Below are 21,655 nucleotides of genomic sequence, written 5' to 3'. Positions count from 1 at the left end.
AGTGTAAAAATTGGAACCTAGAGTAACATATGAATTATACTAGTTTAAGATTTGGAAATCCTCTAGAAGTCTTTCCAAGTTTGCAAGACTTCTAACGAAGAATATCACATTCCATTTCCCTAAAATGAAGAATTGGATTAGCGATTAGCAAACGCTTAGATCATTTTTTCTACTAAAGGCTACACCTCCCACCAGTTTCTAAGTGGATATGACCTCTAAAAACAAATAAATGAATTTGATTCTCGGTTAACGATCTGGCTGCATAGGTGTTTTCATGTCACTAGCCAGTTTCTTTTAGAACTCCTTCCACAAGGACAGGGTGCCGTCGTATATTTTGCTGAATTCAAATAAATAAATTTAAAAAAAATGTCATAATATAATATTACGTCAAACAAAATTGTGGGATGTTAGAATTTACATTTTGTTGTGCAATTATATTAAACTGGGCATTATTTAGCATAAAGGGAGGTATATCATACGTATAGTAGGTAAATTTTTTTATACAAGGGTCTTGAATATCGCGGGGTTTGAACAACTGAGGAAACATTTGAATCCTGAGATATACGAACTAATTTGAATATTTTGTAGAGACCAACAGGCATTTTATTTCGGAGCAAGAGACGAAAAATGTTCATTACCCTCACCGGGATTCGAACTCCGGTTTTCCCGATTACTATAGCCGGGCGTGCTAATCAATTACACCTGTGAAGGCACACGATAAAGGTGGAGGAAATTCCTTACACCCCTGTCAAAAAACGACTGGGGAGGATGGGACCCAGTACAAAGGAGGTGTTGCCCAGTAGCCGGATGTGTTTTCTGTTACGCATTAAAGGCAACTGTTAAAGGAGAAAAATAGCTTTATTCTCTTTAGCTTAAAACTTTGTGAGAAGTTTTCAGACTTGTGCACATTTCATCGCGAAGTTAGGAGATAACCTCCTTATTCAATGCATGCGTCATAAAAAATGTTTATAGTGGCATACGTCAAAAAATATATATAGTGGCATGTACCAAAATTGAATGTACGATAAAAAGTATGTAAATATAAATTACATACCATATTCACACATGGTTTTACGAGATTTTCAGCTGACTGTAAAACTCCTAATGTATTCTTAAGATTCTTTTCAAAAACTCTGAACTTTCTCAGTAAATTTGGAGGAAATGTTTCAACAATATTCCACGGACTTTACAATCTTATCTTTTAGAGAATTTGAAATTGAACTCAATTCCATTTCTAAAACAAATAATATTTTGTTATTATATTTTTAAATTATATATCTATATGTTTTTCTGTATTCAAATATCAGAAAGTTCATGAAGCACCCTTAGATTGGTCGTATAGGATGACATTTCGTTTCCTTACACATATAAATTTTGAATACTTTTCCATAAAATATAACTTTAATTATTTTTTTTACTTTTAAAAAGAAAGTTTTAAAGAAGCCAAAAAAATTTTGTTTTTTTTTTTTCTGTTATGCTGCCAAACAAATACTTCCTTATCTAAAACTTATGCTGAAAACTGATAATTTGATTTTAGTTTACCTTTCAATGAAATGAGTTTGAATTCTAATCAATTTTATCTCTGTCAAAAAAGGGCACAGATCTATAAGATGTTTTACGTAGTTACGGTTTTGTTTATTTCCTGTGACATTTTAAATATTAATGATGTCTTCTTCTTTATAAAAATTATTTTTGCTATGATTTGTTCCTGAAAGAGGCAGCGAATGTAACATATCACTTACGGAAATGAAACCTGAAAGAAAACACAATGCATATTGAATATAAAATTTTCGAAAAGTTTTGCTTATAAAAAAACTGATACTCTTCTGACGTAAAATAGTTTTTTGAACATGAGTCACGCTATTTTTGTTTACGTGAAATATACTGTTGGCAGATCAATAGTAATTCTTGGTATATTTTATGGTAACATTATGCATGCTTTTGTCCCCATGTTCTTTTTGACAAATTTTTTTAAAAACTTCTGAATTATTTGTTTCTGTCATTCATCGACGATTTTGCTTTTACTGACTCTGTGAGTCTATATTGTCTATCTGTTGGGAAATAACAAGGACTACCTTGACAATTAACTTAAAATCCCAATTAATTCGACAGTAATTAAAGAAATACATGAAGAGCAATAATCCGTTATTATAATTAAAAGAAAAATGTGATCAGCCATTTAATTATATTTTGAAGCAGTTTAGTCAGAAGAATAATTAAAACTGTTGATATGCAAATTAAATCAATGCTAATGGTTATTTGAATATGGCAAAGAACACGAGGGCTTTTTGCTAGGAAAATCGATGTCTTTGTGAACGGCTTCTTAGAAAAACTAGAAAGTAGCGTTACCTATTGGAAAAAACCGCGAAAATCATACAACCGGGGTATTTGCTGCGTTCAGACTCGGGGCAGATTAGCTGTATTCAGCGAGCTTAACCACTCGGCTATTGGGAAGTCCATTAAAAATTGAGACATTTAGTTATAAATTGCCTTACAGAGCAATTATTACATGAGAATTTGAATTCTTTAATCATTTTTCAATAAATAAATTTAACAGTTTTTTACACAGGCCCGGTTAATTGGGAGTTTATTACTTCGGCTTGCCTGTTAGTTACAACTTCTGGTTGCGTTACAGAAACCACAAACACTGGTAGTTGTATCTTAACTTCAATTTCAGTTTGACAAATAACGGTGTCATGAAATGAAAATCGGCTTACCTTAAATTATATTCCCCAAAAGAGTGTTTTGATTGCTCTTGGGTGCTTGGCCCTAATTATAATATTTCATTATCTTATAATGCCCTTAATATTTCACTACTTTTTTTAAAGAATATTTAAGTAATATTCAATGCATCAATTTCTGTTTATACTTTTCCGAAGGAGTACTTTAGATAAATTTAATTTGAACGGGGGTAACTTCTTGAATAATGCAGCCAGATTTCTTTATCTCTAAAGGATATATTCTTTAAACATTTATAAACAGTGTATTAAAAAATGAGCTACGGAATGATTTATTATCCACAATAAAAACGGCGTTCAGTTCTGTTTATTTACCTTTTGTTTTCTCATTTCTTTGACTTCCTGTGCATGTTTCAGGTCAATGCCTTTCTTTTCCAATAATATTTCACAACTCCTTTTTTTCAGATGGGGGAAATTATCGGGAATTACCTACCTCAGGAAGGATACTTTAAGGAAAGGGTTTCACATATAAGAACATACATAACAGGGGAAAATTACTTAATCACCAATTTACATGTACAAATAAATCCTTTATAAAATTACAAAAGTTATAAAATTTGAGATTTTACTTGCACATAGAATATAAAATGTTATATTAAAAAACATATACTGATTTCTCACCTTTAAAGATTCAGGAAATGAATTTCCCACAGTCTTTGTTTTTTAGAGTGGATCTGATAGATCTGATAAAAAAAAAATAAAAAAAAATCTTAAAGTAGTACTTTATAGTCCTTCATGAAGTGTATCTTTGTAAGTAATTCTTTATAAAATGTCGAAATTTGTCCTTAGTAAAAAACGTTTGAAACTTATTCCCTCGTTCTTCTTCAAGAAGTTCTCTTTCGTTCTTCTTCTTTTCTTCATTCTTTTCTTTCCTTTAATCTTCCTTTCATTTAATCTTCATTAAATCTTCGTTTCTTCTATCTTAATTTCTTTCCTCCATTTTACATGTATTTTCTTCCTACTTATTTTTTCCTATTTGGGGTTGGGCCATTCCATCGCCCTGTTGCGAGACGAAAATTCTTTGTTAGTGAGAAGATGTTACGATTATTCTCGGCCCAAACATTCGTGAACGAAAGCCCGAATTCAAAGAGTTCTCGAAGAACATTATGTTTTCATATGAAATTAAATTCAATATTTCTGGATCAGACTGAAGGCAAAAGGTGTGGAAGAAATGAAATAAAGAAATGCATCTAAGAAATTTAGTACCAACAATGAGACATAGAAGATGGAAGCGTGTTGGTTTGAGGTAGTATGAGTGCTTCCGTGGTCGGTAATTTAGTCATGATTAATGGCATTATGAACCATCTGCTATACATTGATATTTAAAAAATTAATCTAAAGTCTAGTGCAACAAAAATGAGTTTGGATACCAAATATGTTTTCATGCATGATAATGACCCCAAGCATGCAGGCCTAAATACACGGCTCTGGATATTATATAACACACCACAGTTTGTAAAATTTCCTCTTCAGTCCCCCGACTTCAGTCCCATTGAGAATTTATGGGAAATTCTTGATTAAAATATTAGATGCAGGCACATTTCTAATAAAAGCGAATTTATATCTCCTCTTAAAGAAGAGTGTGAGTCCATAGCTATGTCAGTAATAGCAAATTTGATTGTATCAATTCCAAGGAGACATGAAGCCATTATTCACGCTGAAAGGTATCCTACAAAGTATTAATTTAAATAAATTTATGAAAATATTCAGCATTATGTATAATGTACGAAAACATATTACACCATAAGATGATGGATTTTTGTTTTGTAAATGTCTTATTTATGCATGCATCTATTGTCATGTAAGTGAAACTTACATGAAAATAAATGCATGAAAATATTATGTGTATGGAATGGAAATATTAACATATATTTCCTTATACATATATAATAACTTTTTGTGGAATTTAAGTCTATATTTTTATTAACGAGGCATTTTTAGATCATAACATTTACCGTACTAATACTTTCTACACTCATTGTAGATGATTGAAATAGTCCGTAAACGTGGACTATTTGTCAGAATACCAGTACACTGTGTGCCTTTAACTCTTGTCTGTTAGTGACACCTCTATAAGAGCAATGAAAGTATGGATCCCTCCAAGGTGTATTGAAGAGAGGTACTGCTTATTAATTAAAGTAAATTAAGCTTTAGTATGTGTTCCTGAGTGACAGCTAATCTAGCAAGAAACTGACATACAACTTCCGCCTACAAACATTATTCAAATAGATCGATTGGTATGACAGTCGAAGTGTTCGTGACTAAAAAATGCTATTCCAGGCACGGCAATTTTTTATCTTTCTATAAGCATAGATTAATTCTAAATCTACCGCCCAGCCGGTATAATGGTTAATAACTGTAACTGCCCTAGCAATGGTTCCGGGTTTGAATCCCGGAGAAAGCTTGGTTATAACTGTCCGTCCCTTCACAGGAAGCAATAGCGGCCACCTATTTAGGTGCTTCCATATCGAAATGGCCACCACTTCCGGCTCTTGTGTAGGTTAAAGGCTAATGGTTATTAAATAAAGCGATCGGCCATTGAAAAAGCTGAGTGTGACTTGTTCGGTAAACATATATCTGTTCTTGTGTTGTTTAGACTGCTGTTATCTGTATATTTGTTTTATTAATGCATAGAAAGTATAACTTTCGAATGCTCCGTTTCGTGCATTTGTGGTGCACAGGGATTTCAAATTCACTCAAATAAAAAAGTAATTATTCGTCCATTATTTACAGGTTTTTTCCCCCCGTTTTTGTTTTGAATGTCGATTTAACTTCTCCAACCAAATGGGATTATTCTCCGCATTAAACAGCGGTAAGTTAGTTGCATTAGTCAGCATTTCTGTTAGTTGTGAAATGAGTTATTCCTATTACCTGCGTTTTTTAATTACGCTCGGATTACCCGTGCTGTTGAGTTATCTGCTCATACTCTCCCCGGTGTTAATAGCAAGTTAACTGTAAATAATGATCTGATACTTCTATTTATCAGTCTAACGTAAAAATTCTGTGATATGTAAAATAAATCTTACAGCTGAAAAGCGCAATGGCAAACTGATCTGAAGACTAACCGAAATGGGAAAGACACAGGATCGATAAAGGAAGGAGTTTTCCTGCATCTGAAATCTGAAATCGAACTTAAAGAAAAATTTTGAAGAAAATGTAGCTAAGTTAAAACGATACTGATAAGAATATTTGTTTTTATTTTTCGAACCCATATGAAAGATTAAATTTGTTCTCCAATAAATAAATGTCTGTGGTACTCGCTCTCACTCACTATTAGATTTCTTGAGGTCAAGCAGAGAAGTCAATTGATTTCTCTTCCATTGATTTTGCTTTCAAATAACACTTTTTTTTTACTGTATTCTCTTATCACATGTTAAAATTTGCTTATTGCTTAGGGGGAAACAAGAATAAATAATAAAATAACTAGTTCATTTTTCATTGAGATTATATTTTCCGTCTTCAGTTTTACGGTTATTATCAAAAATATTTCAGCTCCATATAAAAGAAATCAATACAGCTTTAGTTTAGTTTAATTTCGCTTACCTGATTGCAACGAAGCACTGAAGGGCTATCTGCCTAAAGGGAGGGATGCCTTGGTGCAGGACTTTTTAAGGGAAACTGGCTCGTATATACGTTACACGGGGGGGAAACCGGATCCACCCGCTGCCGAGCGGTAAAGTCGTTCTACACTGGTAGTTCGGACCGAGGTTCGGATCCCGCAAACGGCTGGCCGCATGGGCGCCTTCGAAGCTTTCTCTATGTATAACGTATATATGACCTAGTTTCCCTTAAGACGTCCTAAATAAAAGCATCCCCTTCCCTTAAGCAAATACCCCATAGTGTGCTTTGCCATAATCTCAATAAACCAAACTAAACCCTAGGGGAAACCACGAAAACGCCCATGCAGCCAGCCCGTTCGCGAGATTCCAACCTCGGACCAAATTACGAGTGTTCAGCGACGTTACCGCTCTCCGTTGGTGGAGCTAATAGAACAGAGTCCCGATTATATATTCGGAGTAATCTGGCAATTAAGCTTGTTGGAATAGCTGAAAATTGATACAACAGAGAATGCCACAGTTATTTTTGATTAAATTTTTTTGCTAAATTATACGATTCATAATGTAGTAATTCAAAGATTTTTATAGTTGGTGACAGCTTGTTTATTTGCCTTCTCATGACAGAATGAATATTGGATGCAATATTATTATTATATCCGTTACATTTGTCATTGGAAGTACGGTGGAATTAAAGAGCTCGACTGCCCGCTGATTTTCAAATCTGTGTAAACATTTGAATTCCCAAAATTTAATAACTTTAGTAATTACCTTGGACATCCCGATAACATGAACAGTAAATTAAGAAATAGTATCTATACATATTATGTACTCAATTCAAGTAAGAATAGGAAAGAAAATTTGGTACTTGTATATTAGCCGATACATCGATAACAATACAGCTCACAGCCTTCGTTACCTACGAGTGTTGCAGATATGAAAATTATTTCGAACTTTTACAGAAAGATGGCAATTTTCCTTTTATTTTGATTTGATTTATTTTTTATCTAAAAAAAGCTCGGTGTCGCTTCTCTTTTTATTTTAATGCCCGTTTAAAACACTTAGAGCAAGCACGTATTTACATTACATCATTTTTTAAAAGCCCTATCGTGTCAATTTTTATGCCATGTGGCATGATATGTTAAATTAATTTTTCCAGAAATGAAGCAGAAGCAACCCATAACTTCCAGGCGCATAGCATTTTGCCAAAAACAATGTAAGCTTTAAAATTCGTATTCTATGAAACTATGTATATATGACGGAAGATGAGCTATAATTTAGGTTAATCGAATAAAGCAGAGCAACTAGAAGCTATCTGCATATGAGGGATGCTTTTCTGGAGGATTTTCTAAGCAATACTGGCTCATATCTACTTTAAATACCAGGAAAATTACAAAAATACTCCATCAACACAAGATCTATTCTTCCAGATTCAAGTGGTGATAAGTTATCATCATCGTCACTACAGAATTATATTAGTATATTATATACTGAATACTGCAAATTTGACCCGAGTGTAATCCCAGCGCAAAGGGGTGGCGACATGGTTGGCTTTCGTAATTTGTCCCATGTATAATATGAATACGAGTCAGTTTGCTTTAGGAGGTCCTTCACGAAAGCATCTCTACTCCAAGCAAATAATACTCGTGTGCGTTTTGTGAATATGGCAGTTGGTTGATTAATTGATAATAACATTTGATAGGTATTTATGCACGATATGCATTTAAGAAAGACTTCCGAAGGGAAACTATGTAGCATTTACATTACACATGGAAAATCCATAAAAACATTTATGCAGCCAATTTGTCTGCAGGAATATAGAAATGCAAGTGTTTTCAGAAAATATCCCGTACATTAATTAATTCTCGTTATTTTGCTTTACGCGCTGAATTATTGGCGCCCTGAACTAGAATTTACGCTCTGAACTGCAGGTAGTCAATGTTCCATAAAATATGTATTTAAAGTACTCAGTTAAAATTGAAACTGCCAAACAACAGTCAGCTTTCCTAGAAACACGGAGACCTAGTTAAAAATAATCCGCTGATTTCAGCCATTTTTCTCTCTTTAAAAGATTGGAATTATCCAAGAATAGAGACTTCATGCAATAAAACGTTTCCACGCTTTAAATTGCGTGAAATGCTAAGGAATGTGTAGGTGTGTGAAAAAGGAAATTGGCTGTATCAGCTTTCCTGTTTCATGCGCTATCTTTTAAAGTATTTTACGCATCCATCTAATTAAAGTAAGTACGAAAGACCTATGAATAAGTTAGCATCAGCACTTGGTGAAATACAAAATGCTAGGAATTTTAAATGACATCATAAGTTGATATCTTTGCAGCATAAAATAAGTCTTTTAAAACTTTAAGTATTTTATATAAGGAGAATCAATTTATTTGAATGCATGTATTACCTATATGTAATCCAATCGGATTTTTTAAATCTAAAGAAGATTTTTTTGTGTTAAGGGGGCTCATACACCTTAAACCCCTTATGATCTTCGAATATGTGACTGTTGCAAGAATTGGGATATTTTATTTATTTTAAAAGTGATTACTTCCAACTCTTTACAGATGACAACATAATATAGCTGCTTTGGAAACTAGTAACCAGAAAGATTGTGATGCCACAAATATTTTTGTAATTTAATCCGCTTTGGGGCAAAATATTTCGCCGTGTTTCCACCTTGCGCGCATGATATTTGAAAAATGGCTAGTGATACATACTTGAAAGTGGATGGAATTCTTTATATGGGCACTATCTTCTAACTGAACCAAAAATCTGATAAATATTTTAATATTTAAAAAATTTACGCACGAAAACATTACAAATTTTTTTAATAAAATATATTTTATAAACTTAACTCCAAATAAAATAAAAATTTAACATGAAATTCTTAGAATTTTTGGTACACAGTAGTTTCCAAATATTATAAAAGCTATATATCAAATATGAAATTAAATTACGCAACAGAATGTCTTAAACTGTGTGCGCATTGTGGAAACATGACGAAAAATGTTGTTACAAAGCGGATTAAATTATAAAAATATTTGTGGCAACACAAACTTTCTGATTACTATTTCAGAAAGCAGCTATATTATGTAGTCAGCTGTAAAAAGTTGGAAGTAATTGCTTTTGAAATAAATAAGTAATCTCAATTCTTGCAGCAGTCACATACTCGAAGATCTTATGGGTTTTAATGTGTACGAGTCCCTTTAACGTATTAAAGGGTTACCACATATTTAAGGTTTCTTAATGTTATTAAATTTCTGTATATATCAATTAATACAATAACCAATCATTAAATCCAGTAAAATTGCATGTCATTTTACGAAATTAGTAACATAAAAATAATCCGGACCCGTATTCACCTGTCACATAATATTATGTTAATTTAACGGTGGTGGAAGTTTGTCGTCCCACAAGCGGTCGAAGTTTCGTCTGTAGCATAAATTACGTCAATTCCGTTATATTAAGATAAAATAAAAAAAAAGATTATTTTAAACCTTCTGTATATTGTCAGTTCCTTAAGACATAGCAAACTCGCTATTTGTCTAGCAGGTCTTGCTATTTTAGCTTCCGTTACAACAGAATCCTATTAACATGGCTCAAACGTTTAGTCAACCCACTATTAGTACTGAAGCAATTAAAATTTGCAATTATGATGTCAATGACTATTAAAAACAAAAGATTTAAATACATTTTAAGTACTACTATCTCCACCTATGTGGCATGGATTCTAAGAGATTAATAGACAGGCAAATCAAAGTTAATTAAATATATAATTAAATTTATTTAAATCTGGGAATACAATGATAGCTATGTTTATTTATAGATGAAGTACGAAAGGACGAAGAGTGATAATGAAGGTAGTACGTCTTTGCGTCTTCTTTCATTGAATCCTTCTTTTCATAGCGGCGCCCACTCACTTTCCATCCCATCATCCTCTTGCCCCGGTATCTCTCGCCAGTCGTGTTATGCTGTCGCAGTCCTGATACTTACATATATAAATATATAGTTTAGCTTTATATAATCACATTTTCTAAATTATTTATTTATCTCAAACATAGTTCATAATAGTATAAATGTAATTAAGTTACCTCATAGTCCTGATACTTACATATATAAATATATAGTTTAGCTTTATATAATCACATTTTCTAAATTATTTATTTATCTCAAACATAGTTCATAATAGTATAAATGTAATTAAGTTACCTCATCGTACACTTTCGCAAAGAGCATTTGTTCGATGCCGTACTGCTGTCTACACTGGTACTCCGGTGCCATACCGTTCGAGCTAGCACACTTTTACTTAATTTGAAAGAGAAATATCTTGCGCTTTGTCGAGAGGCAACACATTTCTTTTAAATCGCCGAGTTTTCTGATTAAATCTGAAACATAACTATCTTGATTTGAAGAATGGCAAACCTTTGCTTTTAATCGCCGATTTCGTTAATAAAAAATTTATGAATTTGAACAAAATAAGAAAAAATTAAATATCAATTCAGCTTCAAAGCGCACAGGCTTCGATAGCGGACTACATGTTTTCAAAACATGGTGGCTTTAGGACAGCTCTTTTTTTTTTTTTTTTTTTTCAACAGTGCGAGGATTCTTTTTACTTCCTAGTACGAAGTAAAAAGGAAGTATTGTAATCGCGAAAAGTTTCAGGCAGCATATTTCAACGAAAATATCCCATTTTGACCTCTTTCAAATGCAATTTAACAATGTATTTCCGTGATATATGTACGTAAGGACAGAATAAAAGACTCATTTCCTCAAAAAAAATTATAAAACTGCTTTAAAATGAATTCTGAAGAGAATTTTTCGTGGCGTCTGTACGAACGTATGTACGTACGTATCTCGCATAACTCAAAAACGAGTAGCCTCAGAAGGTTGAAATTTTGTATATAGGACTGCTATAACATGTAGATTTACACCTCGTATTTTGATTGCAATCGGCCGCACCAAATGTATATAAATATATTATATCCACTTTGTTACCCGGCTCAGTGATCTCAGTTTCTTTACTCTTATATGTTTGTAAATTGTATATTTTTTGCTTTAAAAATGATTGAATTATGCTGTTCTTATCTTCCGGTTAAAGTTTTTATGCCTTTAGTAAATCTGTATGCAATATTTTTAGAATTATCAACAATTTTAAAGTTGTTTAAGTGCCTCTAAGCCTAATAATGTTTTTGATGACGACTATTGCTTGTTTACATTTGAAACAGCAGACTAGTGGATTTGTTGCCAATCTAGAGAAACTTAGCTTCTCAACAACAAAGATAACTCCTTCATTTATTATTTAAATCATGCTTAATCCTTTCTGGAATTTTTTCGAGGAAATAAGCGTTTAAGATTTACTTCGTAATTTTTAATAGAGATATGAGTTTTTATGCATTTTTGCCTTGTCGCGAAGTGAAAACTGAATTAATTGAATGAGAAATACTCAATCGTTTGTGAAAATATGTTTCTTTGTTGTTTTGTTTGCTTAATTTCTTTTATTCATCGTTCTAGCTTTATTATAGTATTTGAATAGAACAAGTGGCAACGATTAGATAATTCTTTAAATTATATAAATTTTGTGCATTCTCAGTTATAATATGAACGAAATATAATACTGTTAAGTGAACCTAGCGCCAGAGTGTCGCTATGGTAAACAAAGCGAATTTTAAAGAATGCATTTATTCTATTGTGGTTTATGCGATGTCGGCGAAGTAGGTTTAATTCAATCTAATAAGTTTAAATGAAATGCAAGAAAAAATGCGTATAATTTAATATTCCGTACAAGGAAGTCATGTGGTGTACACATCAGATTTTTTATTTAGTAAACAGAGATATTCAATTCATTTTCCCCTATGCATTCTCCTTTTAAAAGGGGTATTGATTTCAACGATTCAAGTTTTATCACTGACTCAAATATCTCAGTCACAAAAAGAATTCCGCAGAAAGGTGGAGTCTAGATTATAAATTTCAATGCATTGGTGAACATAGCAGTCGGCTGTTAATTGTTTTCTACCATTTCCAATATTTCAATATTTTTACCTTTTAAGTTCCTAGTGAGGTTTCAGCTTTATATTTTATGACAAAATATACCTTAAAGTGTGTTCATGGCATAGCTTATTCCTGTTCATCACATAGCTTATTCCTGCTCATCACATAGCTTATTCATATAACATTTTAAATAATTTAATGCATATTTATCAATATTTTAAGCCTTTTTTCAAGATCTTTCCAAATTCTGATAGCAGTGCTTCGGTTATCTTTCTGGATTTTATCTAATCTGATTGAAAGTGGCTTTAAATCAGAGTTCTAGATTTTATTCAATTGCTCTATTAAGACCTGGTAACTGAAAATTCTTATTTATTGTGTCTTAATTCTTATTCGGAACTGGAGTGAAAAGTGGCCAGTTCTTTTATTCAATAAGCTTTCACATGTGCTTATAGAGGGCATACTAAGTTCCCGTAGTGGGTTCGATTGCATGCGAATGAGCTGGCTGTAGAGAGTTCTCGTGATTTTCTCCACGTGTAACATGTATACGAAATCGTTTCTCTTAGACCGTCGTCCACGAAGGCACCCCACCCCTTAGGTAAATAGCCATCGCTTGCTTTTCCATAATTAAATAAACTCAAGTTCCTGTATACTTTAGGTGCTGTATTTAAACTATTAGATTCGTCATATTTATCTCGGGCAAACCGATGATTTCTAAATGTTTTATGACTTGTACAACATGTTCAGTAATATTTCATATATTCAAATGTATGACCGGTTATTAAGCATATGGGCTAAAACTTGAAACTTCGTTTTTCACTTCTGCCAAATTTTCTGCATTCAAAAAATGAGTTTTGCATTTAACTTTATTTCAGCTACTTCTAATGGGATCAATAGTTTCCAATAAATTTACAGTTCTGTCTATTGTACAGTCACGCATAAGAATTATTGATTAATTGTGGACATTAGAACAATCATTTTGCACCATACATGTTTACTACTTAATTGACTAAACCTTTAATGCATTTATATATTTGTTTCATATACATATATATATCATTTATTAATTTGCCACCGCACAATCGGTATAGTGATTAGTGACTCTGACTGTCGTATCGAAACCCCGGGTTCGAATCCCCGAGAAAACATGGGTGTTTGGAAATGTATAGTGTCTGTGCGGTATGAGGGGTACTCTAAATACGCGGGGCACCGAAACTCCTCTCCATAGGTTGAGACAGGGTAAGAGAGGTGGAAGATTATAGGACGCGTCCCTTCGGGGGCTCTCCATCACAAGTGGAGAGAAAACTGAGCTATCACTTATACGGTGCTCAAGGAGCTTGCAAACGCGAGGCCCAATCTTGCACTTCTTGCCACGATGAATTTCGTGGGCATGTTCTGACGTTACTCTCAGACAAATACGGCAAATCACAGCAATAATTTACCACTTAAAGCCCTTTTAGAGGGATGCTTGTATCCAAGACTGAGCATTTCCATTAATTTCTTGAAATGAAGGTTTTCTACACAACAAAACGATGCATTTGTAACATAAAAATTGACCCACTTGATGATTTATTTAATATTTTTGGAAAGATGGTGTTCTTACTGCATATTTATTTAGATCATGCCCTATATGTGTTTTGAATTAATGCATTAATTGTTAGATTGCTTGAGACTAGAGAGACGGAAGTGGCACGCTCTTTTGCTATGTACTAACATTACCTGTTTAAAATATTTCAAACACTTTTTTAATTAAAATTCTTTTAATGTTTTGCATTCAACAATTAAAATATCTCTAAAATCACTGCACTTTATCCTTATCTTTTATTTTAACAGCCAACATTACGAAAACCTTATGAGAAAAGCATATTTTGAAGTTTGATCACCTGTAACACCACTTACTAGTTATATAATTCTGAGAAGATAATTTAATCATAGAAGTAATGCAATAATATTTGCGCAGGATTATTTATGAGAAAAAAATGTAGTTATCAAATGTATATAGTTATCCAAAAAAATGTCAAATTCATAAAGAAAACGAAATATATCAAAAATTCTCATTATGTCAGTTCATTCTTAACTGCGCAACCTTTAGTGTTAATTACGGCTTTATAAAGCCTTCCCATGAAAGAAAACATTAATTACACAGTTATTATAATGTGAAACCAAGAGTGAAGTTTTGCTTCAATTACGTTTCTTTAGTTGGCGGCAAGGATCAAAATATAGGCTATTCCCAAATGATTCAAGCAGTGGAGTAAATACCTAGCTTGAAACCCCTTTTTGCTCACAGCAGCGATGTGATATGAAGCTAAATCTTTTGCTGCACTTCACACTGGATTATTCTTCAGTTTTCACTGATTTTTCTTGTATACATTGAGTTGAACTTCTTACATCATCTTGGTATAGTTTATCATCACTTAGTGTTGTGCCCCTTTTCCTCTCCATTATTAATCTGGTTTTGTAGAATTTGATTCTCCCTATACCTCTTCGAAAGTTTAGAAATGCCATCTTTAACCAATTATTTTTCTAATTCATTCGCAACTGTACCCTTATTTATTTAACAGTACAATTTTAAACCGATTTCTAGTGATCAGTCCATTATTTGCATCATTTGTTGAATTTTACGAACTAAGATTACAAATACATGGGAAAAATAACGTCAGTTCTTCTGTATCCTGTATATAATAAAACTTTCGACTACAAAGATTTGAATAACGCGAAATATTTTATGTCAAGATCCGACAAATGTGATTTATTAAAAATGAATACTCATTTTCTGAATAGGAGGAATTTATTGAGATAAAATATATTACAAAAAAATGTTTAAGTATACGTTTTTTTTTTTCAAACGACTTTCTTTACATGACATTCTAGATAAGCCGAAATCACGTATCACATTTCCAAGGCAAGATCTAAATTGCAATTACATCCAAACTACACAGCTATCCTAATGCTTACTATATATTTAAAAGCAAAATATTTTACTTTTCCGTGTTTCCCTTTTCTTTTAGTTTCACCTTACAGGCAACAGTATTTTCACATGTGAATACTGTTCCGGGCTAAATATTGCATAGATCTCTTGCAGTATTTGAGCCAGATGAATGTATAAAACTTTATTTAAACTTAGAGCTTACAAGAGCTTGCTATTACAAGCAAGATGAAAACTATGGAAGAGTCCAAAGAGGATAACCATTGATCAGGGAAAGTTGCTTTAAAACACGGCGAATAGTCGAGATCACTAAAATCGCTCGCAGAGTAAACTCTAAAACAGTAATCCCCGAGCAGAAAGGTCAGCAGCATACGAGACCAAGAATCTCAATAATTCTGGCGTCTCCTAATTCTTCTAATTCTGACTGAACTCACAACATCCTATTTATACAATTGCTCAAGCGACAGGATAAGCACTACTGAAATTTTAAACAATCGCTGTTAAAGTTTCGAAAATGCATTCTCTGAAATCTTTCAGAAGTCGCTAAACTAAAACAAAATTGAAATTTCTCACCACGTAATCAATAAAAATTGACTGCATCCCAAACTTTAGTTAAGATGTCTTTGTAAGTGTTGAACTAACTTGGATTGCTTGTCCTGTAACCAAATAGATGACCATAAGAAGTCATGTTTATTAGATGGCGACTATATTTATAAAGAACAAAGTATAATTTAGCACAAAACTTATCTATGCCTTGGTGTACAACTAAAAATAGGAATATATTAAAGTGTGCAACATGTTTTTAACTCCCAGCAATAGCTATTTAATAGTTTGCTAAAGTTAAAAAGGGATTAGAATAACAAAACCCTTCTTAGATCTACGACATATTTTGAGTTCGGATGAAAACGTAGCTAACTTTCTAGCACTTGCTTCTCCAAACTATCGGCATTTTTAGTTCTCTTTTGGGGCTTTTACTACAAGACCGCAAGCCTCCAGCACAAGCACCTCTGAACCTCCGGTTAAGATTACATCCTTGTTTTGAAATATGGCGTAAAATTTGCATAAAAATTTGGTATGAAAGAGTATCGGGAAAAGACAAGGCACGTAGGAAAAAAATTAATAAACACCTAACTGTTAGTTAACTTAATACAAATGTTTATAATTTTGTCGATTTAGAATTAAAAGATCTATACTATAAATTAAACTACCTGTAATACAAATATGAAATAAATATTTACAAATACAAGAAGTGATCACAAACCTTTTGTGCATTTCTACATTCTCACAGCAATTACCTTCAGTGCAGTTAAAATAAAATGCAGAAAGCAGTGGCAGTTTGCCAGACATAAACCGAGAGAGAAAATGAAACTTGGATTCCGAGTAATTTAGTTTCAGCTCATATTTAAATCCTGTTAGTTCATAAAAAATATCGTTTCCAAATTGAAATCATTATTGGTTGAAGCCTTTACGTAAGGGCTTATGTCTTTAGTGATATGCAAGAATAATCGGATATGGATTAATTTTTAAACTTGTAGAGACATTAAGTTAATTGGAAGCAGGCGGGATGAAAAATGAGCAACGCCTTTGCCAGGAATCGAGCCACGGACCTCTGGAATACGCGTCCAGCGTGCTGACAACTACACTACGAAGGCATGCTAAGAAGGCGGGAGAAATACCTTATAAATTATGCAAAGCGATTTATTATAAAGCATTACTATCTTTTGAACAAACAGAAGAAATACTTGTATCTAAATTAAAATGATGATCCGAGGGACTACTAAAAAATAAAGTTAGAATTTTGGGTTCACATGCTTTTTTAACTTGCACACACAACACAGACAAACACAACTTCACACACACACATAAATATATATAAAACCAAATAATAACAAATAAAAAATGTTTTCACAAAAATTTACGACTACACATTAGCTATGCAATTAGTATAATACCCAACCAGCAGTCGGAAAGTACGGATAACTGGCTTTCTTTTACGATACGCCTAAAAGTAATGAAAGCGAGAAAATTTTATATTATTTATTTATTACACAGTTTATTTACTCTAGATTTTCTGCTTACTTTCAGGATTTTTTGTCATCTCTTCGTCTCAAGTCTTAAAATTGAGTTTTGGTCCTCTTCTACATGACTTGGTTTTCTTGATTTGTGAGACACTCCCGTGGCAACGTTTTTAAAATTTGGATACAGATATTTTTTAATTTAATGTTAAATTTTATACATATATTCTTGATTGAGAATTAAATAACTAGTAATCACAGAATTTTAAACAATCAGATAACAAAATGAAGCACTCTGGAAAATTTTAATGTAATTTACCGAAATTTTGAAGTTAACCAATAAACAGTGTTAAAAATGCACTTTACATAGAGCATTACTAGTATAAGCAAATATGCTGTAAAATATTATTGAGAAAACGGCATAAAATGTTTTTTTTAAAGATGCAATGCTTACTTAGCAAAGCATTATTAGCTGTGATATTGAAGACAGTGAAATATGTTACGCATCATCGTTTGGCAGGAGGCCACTTTTATCGCACGATGTACGAGTCCAATCCCAAAAAAAATGTCTCCTGTATTTTTAGATATACAAAGAACCGTTTATTTTCTATAATTGCTACATCACTTTAAAGATTAAAGAATGCTTTATTTTTCAACATACTCGCCATTTCAGTCGATGCATTTTTGTAGACGCTGTGGCAGTTTTACAATGCCCATGTCATACCAGCTTGCCGCCATGCCCTTCAGGAAGTGTTGAACCTCATCTTTCACCTCACCATTGGAGCAGAACCGCCATCCAGACAAATGTTCCTTCAACTTCGCGGAAATTCGCGGGAAGAATCAACTCACTGCCATTTGTGGTCTGTTTTTAGCATACGCGGAACCCATCTTGCACACACCTTCCGATATTGCAACTTTTCCGTTAAAATCCTGTGGATGGTGCTTCTGGAAACCTCAGGAACCAAAATGCAGAGAGCAACCAGTGTGATCCTCCGATCTTTACGCATGAGTTCCTCAACTTTCGCGATTGTCTCGTCGGAAATTGACGGCCTCCTGCTCCGTTCTTCGTCATGAATTTCAGTACGACCGGCTGTAAACTCTCTACACCACATGCAAACGTTTTTCACATCCCATGCACGACTGTCCATACACTTCCGTCAATAGGTGGTGAATTTCAACCGGTTTAACGCCTTTTGCGTTCAAAAATCGAATAACTGCGAGCACTTCGCACTTGGCGGTAACGTTTATCGGGAGCTCCATTTCGAATGGCTGCCAAGTCAAGACTGAGCGTCCGAGTGAAACGTCTGCGTGCTTGTGTGGTAGCGGAGAAGGCATCACTCACAACAGTTTTGCCAACAACCGTATTAAAACTTTCGCTATGTTCTCCAAAAATAGGAAACCTTTTTTTTGGGATTGCCCTCGTAATTAGCCTCTAACTGAAAACGATAAATTCCTCGAAGATGTTTCCTTCAAGGTGTTTATCTGATTTATTAATGTATGAAAACAAAGAAACGCAGAACGCTTTTAACATAAAAAAATAAATTTTAATATTCCTAACTTTTATCCGAAATGACTGCCGCCTTTCATTTTATACGAATCTGCATTGCTGCAAATTACCTGATACAATCACGATTTTTCTGCTTTCTTTCATTTTTATCTGCTTTAATCACAGTTTTCTTTTGGATTTTCAAAGCAATCAGCAAAAATAGCGCACTTTCTTTTTAAGTTAAAAACGTTTCTTCTCTCAGTTATTTTTTCAGTTGAAAAGGAAAAATATCCTCCTTCTTTAACTATTTTTTAATCATCAAAGAACGAAAAAAAAGGTCAATGAAATAACGAATCTCAGTGAAGAGAAGTATCTTAATCTCTAAGCAAACCCAAAATAATTTTTTTAATACGCCTATCTTCTCTTTAAACTTTTCCTTCTTTAATTTTTTTAAACCTATTTTCCTTCACCCCTGAAGGAATTCTTTTTCCTTTTAAGATAAAAGGAAAAAAATTTCTGTATAAAAGCGTCATATTTCCAAACGGAAGTTTTCGAGTGCAGTTGAAATATCTCAGCATTAACTCTGAGTTCGCATTTTGTGTTTCTTTTGAAGGTGAAAGTAAAATACAAGATGATTTTAGGCATTACATATTTATATGCTGTATAAAATAAACTCTGCGCAATAGTTTACACTGAGAATAGTATAAATTACTTCGTAATAAATCCAAAATTTACGTAGAACAATTTGCGGTATTTTTAACGTTGTTGTAAACTTATTTTGTTTAAATCTTCTAAATTATCAGTAATATTGGAAATAAATGTAGATATCCCTTAATATTTTATGTGTTCAAGCTTTATAAATATATGTCGTAGAGACCACCGGAAAATTTTATTTTAGAGCAAGAGACACGAAATTTGTGAGGTAACTTTCTCGGGATTTGAACTCCTGACTTCCCGATTGCCAGCTGGGATTTCGCCTACAACTATAATACGAAGGTACGTTACGTGGTACGGAGGAAGAAAATATCTTACAGTGTAGATATTTGTCTAATTTTCTTTACATTGCTCTAAGTTGTTTTCTATAATGACTTAAGATGTTCTGTAGAATTTTCAAACTCGAAAGAACTTGCATCGTACCGCTTTAAAGAAGTGCCACTTCGTTTCTTTCATACGCATTTAAAATTGTACTTTGAAGAAAATTTATATTTATTTAAAAGTGTAACATATATTTTCCTTTGTAATACACTAAGCTTTCATTTATTGATTCTAGAGACCTCTTTAATGGCATTCTTTTAGAAACTTTCGAGCGTTGCGTTTTAAGGTTTTTTTTTTATAATTTTTCGCATAAAAATTGGAACATATCAATTATGTGCCAATTGTACAGGGATTTTAATTTATTAATCAATTATGCGGGGATTCGAAATATGGATCTTTTAGTTTGTAAGGTGTATGTTAATTTTACAACAATTATTTTTAATTTTGAAACCGTTTCCTTTCAATTTTTATTAACGTTTTCTCAGGCAATATTTTTGCTGCTTTAAGAAAACGACGTAGTACTAATTTCGAAGGAAATATTATATTAATTTTCATTTAAACCTATGAATCTTAATTCTCACTAGAAGCGTATGAGTCTACGCTATTATACCTAAAATACATCTAATGTTAATATAAAATTTTTAAAAAAATAATCTGTTTTCCTATTTTAATTAAGTTTTAATCTTTTTTTTATGTATTGAGATAATTATCAGCATTTCCTGAGCGTCTTGCTTTTTTTAAATGCATTTCTTTTAGACAGTTTAGATGTTTCGAAGACAGTAAATCTGATAAATCAACTGTGCGTTTATCATGGATCTTTCAGGTTTTTAACTGGATGTATTATCCACTTACACAACAAAAGCACGTTATTTCCTTGCGCTCTTCATTTAAAAGGAGTCTGAGGATAGATCCGAGACCCAGATGACTCAAACAGATGATGATGGCTTACCATTCTCCAGATTGTAGTTCAAGCATCCCTGAAAAACTACTTTGAATTTTTGAAACCAAGAAGAACGATAAATGAATGGCAATCTCACAGAGATTCACAACAAAAAGTTTCCAATGCTAGTTGGACATGATAACTATTTGCAGAAAGGAAACACGTGCTGGCGACTTTGGTATTCTCTGACATACTTGTTGGCGAAGTATGCAGGATCGTAGGAGTTGTTGAGGCGTAATCTACCGGAAATCCCCTTAAGCTAATTTGATCACCCAAAATTTTCGTCTGCTGTCTTTAGTTTCGGCTTATCGAATTTCGACTTTGTATCGTATCTTCCAGGAATAAGTACGCATGAGACACTATCATAAATTCATTTCACTCGGGAAACATTTATGCATATAATATTGCTAGTCTTGGCAAAGAATCAAGTATTATATATTTTTAAATCTATTATAATTTTGCTAGAAATTGTTGGTGTGCTTTTCGTTATGTACATTTTTCGAATTTAACAATTCTTTCAAGCGTTTTAAAGCTATTGTTGTTTGATACGAAACACAATGATCTTCTTAATGAAATGTTTGAACCCATCACGATTAAAGTAACCCATCAAGAAAGTAATTAGCTGATAATTATAAAAAGAGGCATTCAATTTCCTAAGGACATCGAAATCTATTTTTAAGCGGAAATGTTCAGAATTTACAGAAATAAACTTGTCTACATTGCAGATTTTTATGCATCATCTTCTGCAAAGAAGGATATGAGACTATTAATTGTGAAACATCTCTGAAGTGTCTTATTGATATCCTTTTTTTTAAATTGAGCACTATCATTTTTAAATAACAACAAAAAAAAAAAAAAAAAAAAAAAAGAAAGAAAGAAAATAAAAAGATCCCAAGATAATAAATTTTTAATGCTTATTTTTAGTATTCATTATGTCTTATGAAGCATTCCCACATTTTTACCGTTTGGTA

At 32.7% G+C, this 21,655-nt stretch overlaps 1 protein-coding gene across 1 annotated transcript in view; it reads right to left on the bottom strand.

Moving 5' to 3' along the window:
- LOC118183492 (gonadotropin-releasing hormone receptor-like) overlaps nucleotides 1–21,655 on the bottom strand; it is a 194,561-nt gene that overhangs the window by 84,024 nt on the left and 88,882 nt on the right. The gene's annotated exons all lie outside the window — the stretch shown is intronic.

The sequence above is a fragment of the Stegodyphus dumicola genome, chromosome 12 (assembly GCF_044657685.1).
Source record: "Stegodyphus dumicola isolate Sdum_Otavi_A_Nest chromosome 12, ASM4465768v1".
Lineage (NCBI taxonomy): Eukaryota > Metazoa > Arthropoda > Arachnida > Araneae > Eresidae > Stegodyphus > Stegodyphus dumicola.
Note: the sequence above shows the minus strand (reverse complement) of the source record. Positions and strands in the feature narration are given on the sequence as shown.